Below are 22,065 nucleotides of genomic sequence, written 5' to 3' on the forward strand. Positions count from 1 at the left end.
CCTGTCCGCAACATGACTGATGGGTGGGAGGCTGGAAAGGAGTGGTCAGAGGTTCTTTTTGTTCTTTTTAAAGCTGACATCATTCTTTACTTCACCAGGCCACTTCCCATGACTAAATCAGAGTGTGATTTGGCGTAGTGGCCATAACATTTAAACTAACCAGCCATGTGTTTAGAGTATAACACGGCCTCCTGCCTTTACACCACACAGGTTAAGTCACCACAAACCAGCGTGCCAAAGCTGTCACACCACTCTGCTTAATTTGCGGATGGCTGGGGTTGTTAAGTATTTACAAGCCTTCAGTGGCTTTATGAATCTATGATGGGAGTGAGCGTTGGTGTTGAGCTCACAGCAGCTGCAGTCGGCTGCCTCATTCAGGAGGGGTTGGGAAAGCAATGCAGCTCATCTGCTGCGCTGTGTGAGTGAGTCAGTGGACAGGCTTTATCTGTGGCTAAGGATTTGGGGACTCACTCTGCGGTCACAACCTCTCCCCCCCCCCCCTTTTTTTTTTTTTTTTTTTTTTTACTCGAGCGCCATGTGTATGTAGGTTTATATAGATTAAGAAGTCATTTTCTTAGGAGGTAAGCTCGGTTACGGGAATTCGTGCACTTTCCATTAGTCATCGCTGGTTATCTGAGATGACTTTTTGTGTGTGTGCGGAAAGCTGAATTTGGGATAATGGATTTACAAGGAAGTTCATCTGTCATGAATTCTCTTCAGTGCGATTGTGGTTTTGCTATGGGGAGGTTGGGTAAAGAATGACTGTGCAGTTGGAGAGATGAACTAACTACAGAGCAGCACTGGTTTAAACCCCCAGCTGTGTTGCATGAATGAGTCTCTTGAGAACAGAGAGGGGCTTCAAGCGAATGAAGAAAGTTTCAAAGTTCTGACAAGTCTAGATAGATGTGAAAAAGCTCCCAGCAAACATGACAAATAGTAAAGCTCCTAAATATCTGCTACAAAGTATGAAAAAAACAAAAACAAAACTTATTTGCATGGTTAATGCTGGGGTAACAGGGTTATGCAGATCAGAAATAAAGTGCGGGTGTGTTAGGTTCAGCTCTATTTTTATACCATCGTTGCTCCGTTTTATTATTTTGCAGCTAATATTTGGAGGTGCATCAGTCCTGTTGTTCTACATAGTCTTACCTCCATATTGAATGTTACAAAACCAAGTTTTGGATGAAGTTCCCACACAGTTTACCATAAGCGTGGGCACGTTTAAAACCACAAGGTGCATTTGGTCCACATTTTGTGTATATATGCAGAGAGTGTGGGCAGAGGTTTGTGCATTCGTGCTGAATAATCATGAATTTGTCTTTTTGTTTATACATATTTGATATTGTTTGTTTTATTACACAGTGAATGCACACTCATAAATCATAAAATTGAAAGAGGGAATGAAAATATAGGACTGGGAAAGAGCAATGTGGTCTATAAGCAACATGAAGCTGCTTGCCTATACCAGCACATCTGCTTCCATTTCTGCTTGTGTTGGTTGTGATGTTATGACAGCAGAGGGACTGAGGAGTTTACACTGAGAGGACATAGAGCCCCTCTCTGTGGGATCTCTTTGGGTCAGTGGCCCCGTTTAAGGAACCCCAGAGGTTTTTCGGCAGTGTGTTTGCAGTGCAGCTGTCTTTATTCTGCTTTACATTCTCATTTTTTTTTTTCTCTGTTTGCTTTCAGAGGAAGTTCACTGAAGATTGAACGTTTTTTGAATGGAAGACCTCAAAGAGACTTTTAATCCTTGAAGACCCTGCAAACACCTTATCTTCATAACCCCTTCTGCACACGGCTGCCGAGGTCCTTTCCCGAGAGACGAAGGGGCAGCAGAGATTGGTGGATTGCTGGATGTGACAAACACCTTTGTAAGTTCAGTTTTAGCTTTCCCTTGATTTAAATTTTTCCCTTCATTTTGGGTTAAGGAATTCCCAATCTGTAATCAGGATAATATCTTAGGATATTTCCAGCATTGTACTTGAGTGAGGGCTCCTGGACACCTGATTTCACTCCTTTGCATTTTGCTGTGTTCAATATTTAAGATTTAATAAGCAATCAAACGGTTCATGAGGTTTACCCAAAAGTACAGTGATTGATTGATTGATTGAAAGTGGCAGCTTGATGGCACCATTAGAAACGACCAACTTCCATCAGATTGAATATAAGAATTTGATTTCCATGCTAAATTTTGAATTCAGCAGTGCAGGACAAAACAGAAGTTTGCTTTAGATGGCTTTATGATCTGTAGAGCATGCAGCATCGTCTGCCCTTAGACACGTCATTGAGAGAAGCCAAACATGTACCAGAAAAAATGGAGGTAATGGTTGCAGAAACACAGGCGAGGATGTTTTAAGCATACAACACAAATACGTCAAATTAACCATGCCCAGGCTTTACACTGCGTTCCTCTGTGCATGCTGTAAACTCTTTCAGAAGCATAATTTCACACAATTTTGTGTATTGCTGATGAATGTGAGAAATGATGACATGTTTGTCTGCCATGAATTTGAGTGCATAAAGTTCATACCCTGTGAGGCTCACATTGGCCATAGTAATAAGAGAAAACCATTTGGCAGTTAAGAGCTTGATTGTATGACACAGTGCAGGTCATGATTTCATTTTGTGTTTTTCCAAAAGCAAAATGACTCGAGGGCTTTCAAGCAAAGCTCTGCCTCACAGAAACAGGTAGACAAATAAACGTGTAAAAATCGTTTGTAACTCGAACACATTGTTTTCCTGGGGTTGGCAGAGGCTTTGTCCCCACGAGCTGTTATTCACGATGATCTGACACTATGAATGCTCATGTTGGACTCTTGATCTCTTTATTCATACCACCTTTCAAAGCTCCACTGTTGTGTGATCCCTCTTTTGGCTGGCTCTGCATATGTGCAGCACAGGACCATTGTAGAGTGTTGTGCGTCAGTCAGAATGAATAGGAGCCCACCGCTCTTGCTTTGCGGTGTGCTGACAGCAGGGAAACAATACATGATAGCTTGGTTAGAAGGTTGAGTTTGTAGGAATTAGGTTGTTGGTGTTGAACCGGATCACTGGCATCACGGTGGCATAAGGGGCCCCGATGTGGACACCCATTTTCTGCCTGTCATTATTGATGACACAAAGACGTATCAAAAAGGGTGAAATGGGACAGAACAGCAGTCAGTGCGGGTGCAAAGGCGTGAAACATGATCAGACCACTCTGTTGAATAGTGGTATTATGGTGCCAAAAATGTGAGCGAGAGAGAGAGAGAGATGGGGGCAGAAAGAGAGTGACTGGCATTGCTTTCATATCTTGTCACCTACTCACTCCACAGTGCTGGCACTGTGAAGCATAGTTTGATGCATAGTTTAGATGTATGAACATTTGTTCATGGCCCACATGGTTTTGCAAGAAAAACAAAAAGGGTCTTTGCACGCCAAACCATAGCAGCCGAAAGCTGCAGGCAAATCCTGCCCTCTGTCTTAATTTGTACAACTTTACAAGCAGGGCACTGAGCTAAATTTTCGAACCTGCATGATAGGAATGAAAATCACAGAGGGGTTAACATTTTAGAATTGTTGTCTATTTTTTTTTCCAGTTTATTCAGATAACAGATTAACATTCTTTTCCACCCCATCACTTCTCTGCATGACCCTAGTTTTAGCACCTGTCTTTTCAGCTACAAATAAGGAAAGCTGTCTCTAAATCAGTAACACACTGAGAATGCAGCTGTCTCTGTTTCCTCCTTTTTATTTTAAAATTAAATTGTGGATTTTTTTTAATTTTTATTTTTTTAGTTTGTTTTTGCCTTTTCCTAAAAACTCATATGGTTAGAAGATGTGACATACGTGCTGGCCCACATTTTAGCCCAGGGTGTTGCAATGTGGTTTGTACTGGAGTCACCAGGATGCCCCCCGTGTATATTTCTTTGTCTTTGCCCTCTGATAAACTTCAGTTGACCTCTCTCACTGCATGTCTCGAGGGCTTGAGTCTTTGTCAGTGCCCTAATTTTCTCCTCCTTACCCTTTTTCCCATCTTCATTCGTGACTTGCGCTCTTGTTCAGTGTTAAATGAACGCATGGCCACACTTGGATGTGCTGTGACAAATTGGCACACAGGAGGCAGATGGTGATGGGGAGGAGACTGGTTGTCATGCCATTTGCTGTAACGACATGAATTGATCTCCGTGCCACAGAGCAGCCAAACACGCTTCACTTGTGTAATCCTGACTTTGGTTAGCGCATACGTGCATGCACACACACGTATGCCTACACACACACCCCAACAAACTCTGTTCCACATGCCACACTACACCAGCCTTCCGTCCCCATTAGTATCAATGATGTGTGCAGTGGAGGCGCTCGCTAACTGTCATAGGCTCTTTGCTTGGATCCGCTCAGAGAGGCAAAGGGATGCTCAGGGATTTTGACAGAGAGACAGAGCTCAGACTAATGGTAGGCCGGTGAGAGTCAGGGAGCCCTAAAAAAGAGCCTACGATAGGCATAGCTTTGCCGGTGTACTGTACGTGTCAGCCAGCTGTTCTATTTACAGAGCTGCTGTCTTAACAATGTTTGCCCATGAGGCTTTGGTGCAACTCGTCTAGAATCCCCATGGGTGTTTTTTATTGCAACATGACTTCTGGTAAAATTATAGTTTTCCTGACAGGACTGGCATTGCTCATTAGGCCTTCCAAGGGATATTAAATTTGTTCCCCAATTGGGTTTTCTTTGTAGCTGCATTAAAATATACTCATCTTAGCTTAAATTATGTGTGGATACACAAGAGACTGTGTTACGAATCGGTGTAAAATTAAAAAATGAAGCAAGCTTTACTTTATAATGTTGGCACTCTTGACACTTGAGCAAAAAGGTAAAGGGTCAAGGACAGGTTAACAGTTAAACTACTAAAATTCCTGCTGTAGTATCTTACAAATAGTTGTCAGTTTAACACAAAAACAAGCGGGCGTAGATACCATCAGACAGGAAGTCTTAACTTAGTGTAAGACTGATGAAATGCCCAACGAACCAGTGTTTGATAGGGAAACTGCAGAGAACTGAGAAAGGTTAATGGGTTGTGGTCTGTAAAAATCACAACAAGTACTGAATTCACGTACACGCCAAAACACTGTAAAGGCCAGCTCAATGACAGGATTTCCTGAAGCAGCGGTTCAGAAAATCAAATTTACTGATGAACTTTTCTACCCCTACCTGATCGATACAGTCTTCAATACACGGTAGAGGGTAGGAGTACGAGTCTGTACAAAGTCTTGGCATGTTGTCAGACTTGGACAAACATAGCAATGCCCAACTAGAACTGGAACGTCAAGATATTTTCGTCGGACAAGATAAACCCAGTAAAAACATGTGATTGGATTTTAAGTCTTTACATCTATGTTCTGTTCACTCAGCTGACTCTTATATGGCTTCAGTAGAGTTACATGACAAAGCTGCTTAGAAGCAGTATGATCAGATAATTCTGATTTGAAACCATCCTCCAAAACTGCGCACAGGCCAGCAAACGTCATCTATAATAGGGAACTTAGAATTGGCAACGAGCTAACATCTGATCTCCAGGGAGAAAAACGCCTCTCTCGCTCTCTCCACACGCTGATCATAAAAGCTCCTAATTCTTCTCTGGGTGGATACCAAACTCTCCCTCGTCGGCTTCTATTCATCCTGGAACAACAAGGCAAACCCTCCTCCCAATCACGCTTAAATTGTGCACAGTATGCGCGCAAGGCAGACTTCACTATGTGGTTAGGCTTACTTGAGCCTTGGCATGTGTCACATGGCTTTATGTAGGCTGTGACATTTCAATCGTCGCCAAAAAGCGTATGTGAGGATGCACTCATGGACACCTGCATGACCTAACTGATCATGAGAAAAGTGGAAAACCACGTCATGGAATTCTAGACCGAACTGACCCTCAATCCCCTAGTTCCCTTGGCGACAGTCTGCCTGATGTGAGTAAACCTTCTGCTGATTTGCAGAAAACATTTTTGAGTATGTATTAATGTCCGTTGGGTGCCTCAATAAAAACACCCCAGTGCTAGTACATTAAAAACCACCATGCAAATATCAGTCAGTTGTAATTAATCTGATTTAAAGTTCTTAGCCATGATTGCCACTGTTAGAATATAAACATGTGTCTTTCGTAAGGGAAAGCAATCTGCTAGTCACATATGGCTCTAAATTGAGTTAACCGTTAAAAGTACAGGTTTTCCAAATGAAAGGGGATCGTTAATGGATCCGATTTTCTTTTCATTAAAAGCCTGCATTCAGTATGTGGGCGAGAGGATGGGATAATTGCTGGCTTTAGCGCTCCTCACCTGGAACGTGACAGGATAACTTTCCCACGGTTGTTTAATATTCAGTGAACTCGCGAGCCCTAAGCAGGGAATATCGATCAACACATGTAATGTATTCCTTGCATCCCTAACAGGCATCTGTAGAGCAAAGATCTCAAATGGCAGAGTCTCCTTTCATGATTTTCCTCAAGCAGTGAATTATTCTTTTTACAGATCACTATTTAATCTGGTATTCAACAGTGTTTTGATGAGCTTTATAACTACAGAGAGAGCCAAATCGACTTTTCTCTGAAACATACCTCTCAGACTAATATTTGGACTTCAAAGCAACTTTTTGCTGACTTTTATATTTATCAATGGCTAATTAACCTCACATGGGAAAGCAGAAATGATGCAATTTCTTGGGGCTAGCTTAACTAGCCAGCTTAGCAAAAAAAAAAAAAGAAAAGAAAGAAAAGTGCAAACCTCACACAGCATGCAGTGTTTTATGAGATGTCCACACGCTATTAGACACTCAGAGTTGCTGGACAGGAGCCAGTTTGTCAGTTTGTTACAAGAACGCATACAAATGCATTTGTGCGTCTGTGCTTAAGCACAGCCGGCAAGCTGTGAGGAGGAAAACAACTCTCTGTTTGTGATAACAGCTCTTTCAATGTCAGAACAAACAGTCTGCTGGCCTCACTCCCCATAACTAGGACTCATGTTCACATTGGCCATATTCACACTGAAACAAAAAGCTTCCAGAATATAGAGTGCAAAAACAAACCTGCAGCTAAGTTTAAATAAATCATCTCCCTGTAATGGGAAAGAAGTAGAAGTGTAACTGCTTCTACAATGTCAGCAAACATGGCTGCAGCCCTGCCGTACACCACTCAGGCTTAACATCTGTGTCAAGAACAAAATTCAAGTGATGTGGATGTGCGCTTTACTCCACTCCCAGTTCTCACATCTCTAAGTCATTTTATCCTTCTGCTCAGGTTGGAAACATTAAGTGAATTTGGATAATGAAGGTTTTGGATTGCATTGAGGTGAAAGTCAGGAAGCCCTCCAAAGTTTGACTCAAGGCTGTTTATAATTACAATTTAAATGAGCAAAGGGTCAACAGTTTGCTAATATTTTTTGTCTTAAACAACAAGTAAAGGTCATAAAATAGTGACTCTTATTTTAGAGTTGGTCTAGATTTAAGCATAATTTATGGTAATGCTCTATGCTATTGAATAATGTTTACTTTGAGGGCAAAGCCTAGATTAATTCAATTATAATAAAGTTCATATATTTGCCCATTGAAGTCTGTCACTTTCACCCTTCAGATAACTCCTGTGCACATTAAAATTGATCTGTTTGGACAGTTGGCTGGAATCCAAAAGAGCTGCTTGAGATGGAATAGGATCTCAGATTTTTAGCTTTCGGCTGTTTGCACTTGTTAGCTTGACACTGTCTCGCCAAGTTGAAATAGTAATTTGTTTTTTTGGTTCTTTTTTTTTTTTTTTTTTTTTTTTTATAAACTTTTTTGTCTTTGTTTGTGCCAAAATCAGTGCTCTAGGAAATCCTTCTTGTAACACATCAATTTTGGGTTCTATGGTTATTATTCTAGGGTTGCTATAGGTTATTTGTCACATAAGCCCTGTTTTAATTCAGGAAATCCTTGAATATACAGGCTACAGGTTTTAGTTTCTCATTACATTTTTTTGTGTCAGGTTTGTCTGCAACAGGGTATATAGTGTGTGCAAGCAAAACAAGGGTTCGGGTTGGCGATTACGGACTTCAGAGTTTGAGTAGTCTAGCTACGGTCTTTCTCAAAACACAGAGAATTGTGCTGTGGACAGTATTAAGGTCTCAGCCAGTGCAAGTAGATCAGAAAACCACAGAACTGCAATAGATGTAGCATCTCAGACCTGCCTTCAGCCAACAGACTTGAAGGAGAGACTGAAGCAAGCCTCAAAGCCTGTTTTTAATGACAGAATGTGCTCTGTTATTGAGAAGACTGATTAAAAGCCTTTTGTGTCACAGTCTGGGCGGCAGTAGCATATGGCCGGAGGGCTTAAGCATAGAAAAAAGAGATCTGTAGTACCAAATCCCTGGGACAGAAGCAAGGAAGTAAAGTCATGGAGATTAAAGTGAATCTTCCTCATTCCTCTGCTGCAGAAAGTCCTCATTTGTGTATAGGCTTTTAGCTGTCGATTGGGGTGCAACACATAGCACTGCACTGCAATCAAAAAATGACTGAACATGTTAAATTGGAATTTAAAGGTATGCTAGATGACTTCAGGTTAGAATTTAATAATTTCAGAATGCCCTTTGGTGAAGCAGGCATGTTTCTTTCTTGTATACCTTCAAGCCCTGCAGCCTATGGCCCTCAACTGACCCCTGGTCCAAGTTTAAGCTTTAGGGAATTTTGTATTACAACTCTCAGGTTGGCTAATGGATCCTTTTAGGGAAAGTAAATATGGACCTCTTTTGCAATTTCTTTAAAGACGTTTTTGTTTGCAAACCTCTGCCTGGCCTCCATCCAGTGTCCAAAGTTTGGAAATTCAGTGTATAAAGAAAAACTCTGTTTTCACATTGTAGAGAGTGTTTATAGGTTTGGGTCCATACTGTGAATCTATGTCAAAGACTTATAAACAAACATAAAAAGACAAATGACAACTGTTCTTCCTCATATACACATAAGAGTTCATCAAGAGTGCTTGCATTTGCTCTCAGGCTTTTGTTTTATACTTTCAAGTCACTTTCAGGGAATTGTTGCACTGTTTCAGGGAACGGTTGGACTTTGGATGGACTTCGCTCTAATTACATGCAAATCATGAAAATGCATTTATAACACTTGTGTTTGTTAATATGTCACAGCTTAAAAATGTACAAACTTTTAAATCAAAGGAACTGTAAAAATTATGAGGTTAAAAGCACCAAAGATTCAGAAATAATGCAGATATATTCCTCTAGTGATAACCTGCGAACACTTTCACTGTCCCTCTGGAGGTGTGGAGGTTTGCGTTTAAATTAGCTCATGCATATTTTTGAGAAACTTTATAGTTATCTCAGTGATTTTCTCCTAGACTCGAAATAGTCTACCTGTCTCTTTATTTACCTTTAATTTTTTTTTCATTTTGACTTGCCTGAATGTTTGAATCAGAGTTCAAAATTTTCTCCGCTTTCATCTTAGTTTACCCCTCTGAGATCTGAACAGTCTCATTGCTGTTCTTCTTTTTGAGGCAAGCAATGATGTCAGTTACTGAAAAAGGATCAGATTTTATAGCTCTCATACTGCTTCATCAGTACCCAGCACATATTCTTCAATTGAAGAACAACATGGCACTCGCTCCGCAGAGGCTCGTACATAATGAAAAATATGCAGCAGTTGAGCATCAAGGTCATTGTCGAATAGGATTTCTCAAGAGGGCTGAAAAGTCATCTACAGAGTGAGCAAATAAGGCCAGGTGGCTGATGAACTCCAGGAATAGTTTGACAAACCCTATCGCCAGTGACAAATTAAAGTGTCAGCGGCCGGCCTGTGTGGCATCACATTACCTGTGTTATTCTGTGATAAGTCTCATTGCCGAGCCAGCAGCACATGGTCGTCTGGAAAACAGCCTGAGACAGCTATGAAGACAGAGGTACAGTAACAGGAGACCTGGGCAGATGCTTGTCGCTGAGTATTGATTGGACCAGACGTCCAGACGACTTTAACAGCCACTGACGCAGGCTGTCGAGCTAGAGTGGAAGCTACCTCTTCTCAGCTCCCACGTCAAACTGAAAAGAAACTTGAATAAAATGTGCAATTATGTATTGTTACATAGCATCAGCTAATATGCTAATGTTTCCTGGGGACATATAGCCTATTTACACATTCATATTCAAAGGTACTGAGCAGCCATTATGTTAGTTTGCGACACAGGCAGCTTTTACAATACATTTTCATGTAGTACTATTGCACATACTGTGTTTTCTAGATAATAGCTAACTGCTATCATTATACCAAAGAAGCTGGAAGAGTTATTATCCTATGGGTACCACTTAAGGTTTTTGGAAGTAACATTCACGATTACTCATAGGAAAAGTAGTTTATCATACACCGTGGTCTTTAAACACAGTTTAAGGTTTAACGAGTCAGCTGTTGTTACACTTGCTGCTGTAATAAGTTAACACGTAGCCTCAGATTTTGAGATGTTTGTGATTGGACTGATCCTGTGTCTTCATTTATGTTATAGGAGAATTGTGAGTAGGGCTGAGAATGCTCCCAGGGATGTTAGTGGTGGGATTGCATGGAAAATGTAAGACTGATGCAAATGTTGACATGGTACCTCAAACTACATTGATTTAAATTCTAATGTCTTGTTCTTTATCTCTGAAATGATATGGAGAGTCATCACACCACTTATCCCTATGGACCATGCCAGTGATTTTCTCTTTAGTCTTCATAAAACACCAGAAATGGTGAATGTAGCGTGCCTACTCTAAATCTAGTTCAAAAAAATTAAACGTGGAACATAGAAAATATTTTAAATCGCAAGCTTCTATTTCTGCTGTTTCTTTGCTGACTTGCATTATGAGACTTTGTAAAATCACAAGACATGAAAAGAAATTTGTATCACCTTTAAAATAGTATTAAGGTGACACAAAATATATTCACCAAACACCAACTTGTTATTTAAATAGAAACCACAGTGGGAAGTGATAATTAAGAACATGAATTATGACTATTGAGACTTCCAAGTCATACAATCAGCATGCCTGTCTGTTGTGTGAGGACACAGGACCTTTAACTATGGCTATCAAAAGGTGTCATACATCACCTAAAATGCCTCTACGCATACAAGAATTCCTCTCGAAGTACACACTTTCTTTTGCTCTCATATACAGACACCTTCAGCCTCATGTCAGGGCAGCTGCAAGAGTAATGGCCCAAGGTCTCCTCCTGAACACAGACTAATGAGAATCTCAAATACGACAAGCAGAGTGCATTTATCACGCACTCACACTTAATGACACCACCACCCAGGCTCAACTGCATGCTCATGCCAGTATCTAGCTCCCTTATAGATGGCCCCGTTTGTCCCTCTGCTTTTCTATTATTGTAGCTGCCTGGTCAAGCCTAGTGGAAGGATGGAGGGGGCGGGGGGGGAGCAGAATCAGACTCTGTGTTTGCAGGTAAAAGAAGACCTTCTTTGTGTGTGTCTCTCTCTTTTAATTTATGTGTTCCTGTCTTTTTTTTGTTCAATACACCACCCTCCCAGTGTGAATTGGTCTATTCTCAACTTCTTTTATTCTCTTTGTGTCTGTTTTTTCTCTTGTCTCTAAAAACTGAAAAATGCAGATGAGTGGAACTCTTCAGCTGAGGAATGGTGAGGGAGTTGACAGATGAATGCTACATGCACTACTTTGATCTACCTCAATGAAGTGGTGTTGTTTTATTTGTGGGGTGACATGGAGCTTTGTACGAGGACTCTTGACTTGAAAAGCTTTAGAGATCTGCCTGTCAAGGTAACACTGATTTTCACACAATTAGACACCAGGCAGCAGATATTAAGAGGCATAGTTTCTATGTGTGTTCAGTAATTCAGTTAAGCTCATCATTTTAGGAAAAAAATTTCATTTAAATAATGATTAATGCTCACTTCAGGAGTTAATCATGTCAAGGTAGTGAAAATGTCATCATAAATACAATGCCCAATGCATTGATCTTTATGTTGGGAAGAATGATGATTGGAACTGTAATTAGTTGACTTCCATGGGAGCCCCATTGCCTCTAATGACTGTTGGGTATTTAGACAGAGATAAGGACTTATCCTCCTTAAGTGCTGGAAGGCTACATTATCTATACTGAGATCCAAGCCAAGCTTTAACACAACTCAGACACATGCAGGAATGCAAGCAGCCAACAGTCCCATTCAGGAGTGCAACAAAGATGGTCTGTAGGAGAGCCGACAATAGTGATGTACTGTATGCCTCCAATGGACCTGAAAATGACTTGGATCACTTGAGGTGCAAGTAGTTCTGATCATTTGTCACCAGGTTTTTTGCAGAAGACTAATCAGCTAAGCAGAAAGGTTGCTTTCTAAATATGATAAATAACTAGTACAAGCCCTATTTGTCTGAGCAATGCCAAGTTATGTGATAACTTCATCTTGTTTTCAGGTTATGTAGCATCTGTGAGTTAGAGGAATCATAAAAAATGTCAGCTTACTCAACATGTATGTATGCAGCCAATCTAGCCATGCAGAAACTTTCGTGTATTCTATCAGAAGTGATGAATCTTTTGGCCTCCACTGTTTTCATTAAAAGAAACACTGGGGGAGTGTCTTAGTCATTAACATGAGTGTTACTTTGTTTTTGTGTATCCATCTGAGACTACCTAAGCTGCAAGGGGACATTAGATGGATGTTATTTTTAAAACTGCTGTAGCTTTTAAGGGTTTAATTGTGGTAAAACCCATTTAACCCAGCAAAGCAGTAAAGATGAGATTCTCTGTTTCTACTAAAAAGAGGTCAAGAATTGCAATCTGTTACTTTGCAGTAGTTCCTCATTTCTTAAATCTTGGAAATTTTCCATCACTTATGTTGTGTTGTTTTGACTCTTGTAGCTCATGCTCAAAGTACTTAATTAATCCCAATGGAAATTTTTAGGGAATCATCCAACAAGGGATTGAGCCCAAAGCTGGTTAGTTGTATATTGCAGTGTCGAGGGTCGTTCTACATTTGTGTCATTTGGCTACTGTAAGTAATCATTAAAGTAATTTAGGCCTGTTAGTAATTTGGTGTTGTAGCAGGACCTGCTAACCTGAAACTGAGTGGTGGAATTGATTGAGTTTCTGATTCCAGATCAGTGATCTGTGCGATACTGCCGTCTCCCCCTCTGCCAGCTCCTCCTCCTCCTCATTGAGATTTCTGTCTTTTTACTGTCACTATTCATGTCCCATTTCCATGTTTGATGTCCCAGCTCCTGCTAACTTCCTCTCTTGTTCCATGTCACACTGGAGCCTTTGATGAGGTGAAAGGAGCCACACTGCTACTTGGTGTATGCTAGCCCGTGGCCATTGACTTGGGCAAGATGGAGTTTTTACAGCCATAAAATGAGATAAACTGAGCCTGAAAGCTTCTGGGTCTTTCAGTATGTGTTAAGATGATATCGTCAGTGTGAGACGGTGGTAATAAAAGTGAGGTCAGCTGCCACCGTGGGCTACTGCCCTGATAGGTAGCACTGTCATGATAAGACTGCTGTCTCTTTTCATCTCTCCCTTTTCTCCTAGTATGGGATGAAGCTGACACATGGATGTTGGGTTTGAGTGGAAAAGGCATCTAATAATTGGATGCATGCTTGCGTACGGAGAATGTTTGTCCCAAAGACAATGATAAAGTATTTAATCTTCCCAGGAACAGTGAGCCACACAGGCATGATGATGCCATTATCTCCGTGCAGCACTCTCGCTAAGAAGCCTCACTCTTAGCCTTGATTTATATTTCCCTTCATCAGCATCGACCAGTCAGATTGCAAAAATCATTCATTTATAAAAGCAGGGCTTGCTGCTTTTGTTCTTCCTTAACCAAAATTCACAAAATGTACTTTTGTCACACATTCCCTTGCTAGCTTCCCCCCCATTCCTTGTAATCTTGTTGGGATAATGTGACGGCGATGGATCTTCTCGGTGACAGTTGTGTGATTGCCTCCGCTAACAAGGGATAAAGGCAGCAGAAGAATCTTCACAGCTATTTATCTTCCTTTGATCAATTCTCAACTACTCTGCCTTGCTCTGTTTTATCTTTTGACTATAAATATCAGCTTTGGCACAGCTGAAATTGTGACCTCTTCTTTTGTCAAGACTAAGAGAAATGGTCAGGCGCTCCCCTCATTGCATGATAGTGAAATAAAAACATTTCCACACAGGGTGAAAACACCATTGATTGGTTGCGGAAGACAAGTAACAGATACCTTATGCCTCTCAGCTTTCCCGGCGACCCCTCATTTGAGTGACCTGAACCCGAACTTTAGAAAGATCCCCCTCGAAACTCACTTTTTAGGAGGGAACAAAAGTTGTGGTAGATTGATAATTCATGCAGGATGTCTTTCAAAATAGGAAGTGTGAAGAGTTTGAAATGCAAACGGTGCAGCAAACTAATTGGTACCACAGGGAAGATGGAGATCAAAGAACCTCTGTGTTAATAGAGAACTCGCACTCTCTTTTCGTCCGCTGCCGAGTTAATGGACACAAAGCCACTGTGAAGTCCTCTACAGTGGTGGTCCTCGGTTGAAGCATCCTTAGCAACAGCAAGCAAAAAAGAGATTGCCCATCTTCTGACTCATTTTATCAGTGGTGCAGGTTTTAGCACTGATTGAGTCTTGTCAAATCATGAAAATGCAAGTAAAACCTTTGAAGTATTGATTGCCTAGGTCTTTTTCATGTCTTTGCATTTGTTGTGAGAAAGCCATGAGTATGAGGATTTTTATGTACACTTGTACCTCATGGGGGTCTTTTTTAAATTCAAGCTTCCTTATATAAACCTCACCGCTCTGCTTATTTATCTGATGATAGAGCAGATTTTTCCTACACTGTTGTCTGATTAAAAGCCCACGCCCACTCTACAGTCACTGTTGGCTTTTTATTTTAGCAATAAAGCAGTTGAGTATACAATAGGATCATAAGCAAGATAAGCTTCTAACCCATTATTTGTATTGCTGTTTGCACAACAAAAAGTCTCATTCTTGTTGTGATTTCGGCCAGCTTGGCATACTTCTGCTTATGCATGAGGTTTTGCTTTTGTTTCCTAGGATTACTGTTTTGTTTTTTTTTTTGACTGCCTACTGCAGTGACAGCTGAATCACAGCCTGCCAAGTCACCACTCTAGAAAACTGTATACACAGTCTTCTCAACGTATTGCTTGGTGTAAATGGTGCAACTTAGGATATAAAATAAAAAAGTAGATATAAGTAGATGAATAAATGACAAATAAATGTGTAGGCACACCCACATGGCTGCAGGCAAACCTCTTAGCTCTTTGCGCTCCTCTTCCCATGAGTTTGTTTATTCACCTTAGGGGATGTATAAACATCACCAACGCTTTTAACCACCTGGCTTGCTTTGACTGAGAGCACAGGCAGTGGCGTCTTAGCTTTAGTTCTGGTCTGAATGCCCATCACCTGGCAACAACAAACCTTTTTAATGGCTGACATCATTCTCACCACATTTTATTGAAGCATTTTATTAGCTTATTTTGATCCCGTCTGGATTGTTGGCTGCTTCCCTGGATAACCTGTGCATCTCTTATGCCCTTGCGAGAGGTCAGCAGTTTTGTGCAAATCGTGATGGTGTGTAAAGTGCACTGTGACAGGAGATTATATCTGCTCTTTCCTCCTTTATATCAGCACTTTCATCATTGCTTTAGTACCAGAGCAGACAACAATGTACAGCATCTGAACAGAGGTGTTGTATTTCCATAATGTCCATGCAGTTGAATCAGTTTACAGGGAGAACACCTGATTTAACATTTAGGATGGTATCAATTAAAATTGGTTTGTCCTTTATAATGTATTTAAGTCAGCCCCCTCGCCCCTAAAACAAGCAAACAAACAAACGCAAATTAAATAAATTTCCCACAGTGCAATACGGAAATAAATTTACCAACAGTTCAGTGATTCCTTTTTGTAGTTATAATTGGGATCCTCAAACACATAGTCAAGGGAAAGTCCTCTGTTCGATTTGTTTGCCGACTTCACCTGTGAGGTCAGACTGGGGTTCCCAAAATAGAAAGTTAAAATTGGAAACACAAAATAGAGAAAACAACAACAATCGTCCCACTTTTCCCCCTTTGCTCTGCATTTCTCATCAGTGGCCTCTGGGGGTATCCAATTATGACGCCCTTGAGGGAATGACAGTGCTTGGATTTCTGTCAATACAGGGTTCAGGTAGTGTTTCTCAATAACATTGTGAATTATTGATGACTGAGAGATTGAAAGGAGAACGGGGTAGTTAACATTCACTTTTATATATGAAGAGGAGAAAGAGATGAGGGAGCTAGGTTAGCACAGATGCTGCCCAGCATATTTTAAGCTGATCTATTTGATTAGAAGACCCCAAGGTAAGTCTCGATTTAAATGCCATAAGGACTCCGGAAGATTGAAGGTGGATCCTGACTGACAGGGAGCACAGAATGTTAGTGGAATTATAGGCCTCCCTGAAGATGAATGTAAATAATTAACAGGAGGGAGACGATTGAAGAGGATTTCACTGGTGCAAGCCTTATCCTTCTTCCACTGATAGCCCTTTGGGTTTTTTTTCGCCCATTGCAAATAGACATGAAGACGATGGATGTTGCCTGCAGCGGTTTTGCAGATCGATCAGAGAACCGTCTCACTGTCTGAGTCCTGCATAGATCCCCCTGTGTGAAGTCTGGCCAACTTGATGTCTGTAGAAAGAAGTCCTGAGAGCAGGCCTGACTGCAGGCAGGGCTACTTTTCTCCAAGAGTGATGCCCAAAGCAATTGGTGTTAGCCAGCATCATCTATCCATTCCTATTGAATCCATGCTGCTCAGTAAGACGCTAATATCCTCATTTTTGCTCGAACAACTGACAGTGTACATTATTTATTGCGGAAACAGTTTCCAGACGTTTGTTTTCTCTCTCCATCAGCGGGGTTGTGCTTTGATATCAGCTCTCTCAAGATCTACCATCTAAGCTTAAGTACAAACCACACTCTGGTCCGTGGGGATTCTGTGATGAGAAGAGAATGGAGATTTCTGACATGGGGTGACAATCGATGGCCTGTGCAACAGGACAACCCATCACTTGTCTGAACTCTGCGGGCACTAAGGTTAAAGCAGCACTTTCCTGGGAGCAGGCTGAGTGGCATTGATGGCGAGGAGGGTCCCAACCTCCCCTGACAGACATGTCTCATCCCGGATGCCATCTTGCCCTCTCTTTTCCATGGCACAATGCAGACACTGTGAGAATAAGACTACATTATACTGACACCAGGCAGTTGACATACTAATCCAAGAACTAAAGGACTACAGGGACCATTGATTTTCTATTCTCGGTAAAATGCAAGAAGCCAGCCATCACTCCTCTTCGACCTGTGATGCTAATGGACTTTTTAAAATGTTGCCACAGTGATCCCCTAGAGCCGTTCTGTTTTTGCCACTGCAGGACCTTTTGAAAAGCACCAAAATCCCAGTTCCTTTATCTGACATGTTTGTATTCAGCACCCCATCTTCGATGTCTCTGCTGTGTCAAGTGTTTGTACATAGCATCTGCCTGGCCAGCGACAGGTAACACTGGAAGTCTGATTTAATAATGAAAGTGGCATTATAAACATGAACATAAGTGTTTCTTTTTATGTGTTAAAATATGTTTAAAGATCTTTTTATCTAGGTTGTAACTACACTACAGTGAACTGGCTTGTACCATGTGCAGCATCTACCTAAAATCTCGAATCCACCTATGTGTCTTGTGGGGGTTGTTCTTTCAATTATTGTCCAAGGCTCCTTGATCCCAATTCCAATTTGCAACCACGGCGTCTTTGCGGTGAGCCATTGGAAATCTAATTAGTGAAGTTTCTCCTGTCTGGGAGGGTTCAGGGGAGAGTTGAACTAACTGGCAAAGGAAAGCATTGCTTCGAACATTTGTAGAGAATATTTCCAATGAAGAATATTTTCAGGACATTTTATTTTTCATATCAGCTTTTGAACGTTAACCGTGGCTTTATGTGGAAATATCTGAAAGTATGCAGGAAGAGCAGGATTTGAGTGCTTGAGAAAAACAACTCAGTGCAGATGGTGATGTGCTGTGTGATTTGTGTCATGGGACTGCAATGAGATTGGTGATCTGATGAACCTTCCAAAGGGAGTTTGGGGAGGGACAATATGGCTCGGGACTCAACAACGAAATGATTGTCTCACCACACACCATTCCTATCATGTGTTGTTTTTCCTCCGGTCACATTAAAATTCCCCTGCAGTTGTTTTGACAGCAAGACCAAAAATAAAAAATAAAAAAAATCATGAGGCAAAAATATTCATTAGTTTTACAAAGCTAGAAAACTCAGATATGGTCTGTCATTCAAATGTTTACATTTTTTATTCATTATGTGGATTTTACAGTTGGGTCCATAAATATTTAGACAGAGGCAACTTTTTTCTAACTTTGTTTCTGTACATTACCTCATTGAATTTTAAATGAAACAACTCAGATGCAGTTGAACTTGAAAAATGTGAGGAAACAGCATTTTTTAACACAACCCCTTCATTTAGGGCATCTGATTTTATTTCAGATATGTGTCCCTGTAAAATCTCTAAACAGCACAGAAAGTCCATCACAGAAGATTAATTGTTGTTGGAGCAGGTTAATGGAGGTATAAAGGGTGCCACAGATACACTAATGGAAAATGATGTTTCGTAAAGCATCTCAACTCTCTATATGCCTTCTTGCATGAATAATATAACACCATGACCCTAATTGTATATCCAGCAGTCAGGGTCTGTTTTCTTCGCTTACTCTTCTGCCTCTCTTGCTAAGTGTTCACTCTGTAAAGCTTGAACACAGCGTCCTCAAACATACCCCACACTTGACTTATCATGTGGAAGCCATATTCTTGGTGTTATTATAGCACCCAGAATAATAGCCTATTTTGTAATGGCCTGCTGAGAGCAGAGGCTAATGTGGCTAATTGTGTCTGAAATTATCATGGAGTCCAGGGATATGCTCGCTCATTATGCTGACCAGTGTTTCCTGCAAATATGTGAGAACAGAAACTAGTGTGTCTTCAGACAAAAGATTCACAGCCAGGGGGCTCAGAGATATCAAAGCCCACAGAGGTGAAAGGTAGACTCAATTCTGTGGCTATCAAAAAATGAGTGGATTAGCCTCCCCACCACTGAAGCACGGTAAGATCTGGGAATATTAGAGAGTGATTTTTGCATCAGGATTATGCTCTGCTGCTCAGTTGTGCAGCAGGTGTTGTCAGAAAACAGAAGTCCCAGGAGTTGACAGGTGCATACAGAGCAATGCAGCTGATTGAGGATGAAATTGAAATTTAGATTTTAAACGTGACTTTTTACGGGACAGTTATTGTCAGGCAAATGGGGACGCAGAACATAAAAATTTACTTGCAGGAGTTTATACATGAATTTAAATGACTGCATGGCTCAATTCATGACAACGATTTAAGGTCATGATTTCTTATCGTTTTAGTCTGATTTATGCATTAGCCCAGAAAAGGCCTGGATTCTGTGTGGATTCATCTTACAAATCCAGATGCGGTGCTGTTAACTAATCCAAATGAATGTCAGATTATCAATGGTGTGCCACAACATCCCAGAAACACTTACCCCTCCAAAGAGGCCCAACTGCCAGTCTCTCACAGATTGCTTAACACGTCCAGTTCATTAAAAAGAAAATGATCCAAGCCCTCCCATCAAACCCTAGAACACAGAGAGTGAACATGGAATAGGATCAGCACTGGCCTATATCCTTTGGACAGCTGTCAGCTCACCAGCTATCCCTCTCTCCTTAGACTGCACAGAAAGTCATTAACTGATTAGACTTTGTGTTGGGTTAAATTAAGAGAGCTCAGAGTTCCAGAGGGTAGTTGATTTGTAGACACATTTTTCAGTGTGCTTTGCTTTGTCTGCTAGTGTAACAGATTCAAAAGTATAGTTTATGCTCGTTTCCAGTTCTATATCTTTATGTTTCTTTGACTTTAGCGGGGTAGCTTGATTTGATTTCCAGTTGGAAAGGAAATATGCATCTATCTCATAACCAGCCCTGGTGCAGCTGTTCAGTTCATCCTGTCTAAAACAAGCTGCTTTAGCTTTCCCTTTAAGCCAGCTTTCTTTTGATTAGCTGCCTCGTGTAAACAGAAGGTTTTAACTGTTTAGCGGTTGTGCTCACAGCTGTGGCTGTGAGGACCATATTAACAATATCACCTGTTTTTGATGTTACACAGACCTAATGGCATTAAAAACTGTTGAAAACGGAGCTTTTAGGGCAGACTGAAGACTGTGCTTTTGGCACAAAGGAGTTATTTGTAATATACTGACCTCACTATTTGGAACTTGGGCCATATTTAATATAAGAATCCACTATTGAAACAGCGTCTGTTTGAGAGAAAACGGGGAAATAATAAGTCTACTTTAAGCTGTACAACCAGAACAATGTCAGCGATGGAACAGAACTAAAGGCAAGAGCTTGGACCTTCAGTATGTAATGTCTATCTGCAGGAAATCATCTGATGGAGCACCAAAGACTGTTTATTCTAGGAGAACAATTTTAGTAAAGCCGACTTTAGGTACAAATCCCAAAATGAAACTTGTTTCAATATCTTCCATCCAGAAATTTCCTATAAATATAATATACTGTGATGTTTGATTTCATAGTTTCAGGTAAGCAGTGTCTCTAAACTAATCAATGATGCTGCATTCAGTGCCTGATTCACATACAATAAATCACACCCAGAGAACAAATTTATAATCAGGTGAAATGTTTGATATGCACTGCACAGTGTACACGGCACAGAAATGAGTATTTAATCTTTTTCAAGTGCAGAACTGAAATGTTTTTTTGTGCAACATTGATTCATTGATGTGAGCTTCTTTGGGGAGCCTCATTTGCCAGCATTTAACTTAAAAGTTCAGCAGCTTGTGGAGTATATTTTCGTATGATTTGAGCTCGCCAGTATTTCACACTTGAAATCTGAAGGTAAAAATCAGATTTTCTTTTTTTTGGTGGGGGGTAGTTTTTAGCCTTTATTTGGTAGGGCAGTAGAGGGCAGACAGCAAAGAACAAGGGGAATGATGCAGGAAATAGTGGGTGGAATCTAACCAGGAGCTCTACTTTTCACATATGCTCAACCAGGGGTGGGTGATATATCCAATACACTCGATGAGTATAAAGACAAATCCCTTTTGTCTAGATTTGCAAGTATTTATTTTTGTCACACAGCTTCTAGCAGTAAAGTTTGAAAAATGTCTCCAGCACCAGTTCAGGATAATGAAGTCCTCAACAGTCTGAAACTCAACCTTAACTATAAGCTAATACTGTATGCACAAACCATGTGGGGTATATTACTTGTCTTGCATAAGCTCTTGTACTCAGTATGGTTGTCTTGTTTTCACACTCTGTTGGTTGCCTTCCTTTAGCTAAGTAGGTTGTCAATAAATGATCTCTGCCTTTCTTTCTCACAAGAATATAGTGTTCCCCGGACACGCTGCTTAGGTTTATGTGCGGCTCTGCGTATTCATGATGAAAGTGGATAAATTTTGACATTCGGCTGTTTTATTGGTAATTTAACGCTATAAATGACAAAAGTTTGTTTAGCCTTTTTCTGCCGTGAATGTTTTTGACGTTTTAAGCGACATTTCTCACTTATTTGTCTTCATAATAACATCATCTGTTTAAATAGCTGCTTCGCTGGCTGGGAGAAAAAAAACAAAGCAGCCAAATTATACCATATGAGGCTAATTCATCAGGTATATCGCTCTCATATACTTACTAAGGCAGGCCACACAAGCTGCTGTAATTCACAGAGTAAACACAGACACTCGCCTACTCACGTCGATTTATGGTGTTGTGATCATCGCTTGACCTCATTGCTAAATGCAGCTTTCTGCCTGCATTTAAATGAGGCACACTATTATCAATATTGATGACAGTTCATGTCTCTGTTGACTTAATTTTCTGCTCCCACTTAAAACCATGTGGCCCAAGTCTCACTGCCAAGCGACACAGTGCATAAACTTGGGAGGGCTTGTAAGAACCCCTGTAGAGGACACATTGCCCTCAATAAATTGG

At 40.8% G+C, this 22,065-nt stretch overlaps 1 protein-coding gene across 4 annotated transcripts in view; it reads left to right on the forward strand.

The window, feature by feature from the left end:
- The window catches only part of sema6cb (semaphorin 6Cb), a 147,190-nt gene that overhangs the window by 59,218 nt on the left and 65,907 nt on the right, over window positions 1-22,065 (forward strand). For all 4 annotated transcript variants that reach the window (XM_004560163.5, XM_004560165.5, XM_004560166.5 and 1 more), the window contains one exon: window positions 1,690-1,871. The gene's annotated coding sequence lies outside the window, so the exon portion shown is untranslated. The remainder of the gene's footprint in view (window positions 1-1,689; window positions 1,872-22,065) is intronic.

Source organism: Maylandia zebra, linkage group LG11, assembly GCF_041146795.1.
Source record: "Maylandia zebra isolate NMK-2024a linkage group LG11, Mzebra_GT3a, whole genome shotgun sequence".
Classification (NCBI taxonomy): domain Eukaryota; kingdom Metazoa; phylum Chordata; class Actinopteri; order Cichliformes; family Cichlidae; genus Maylandia; species Maylandia zebra.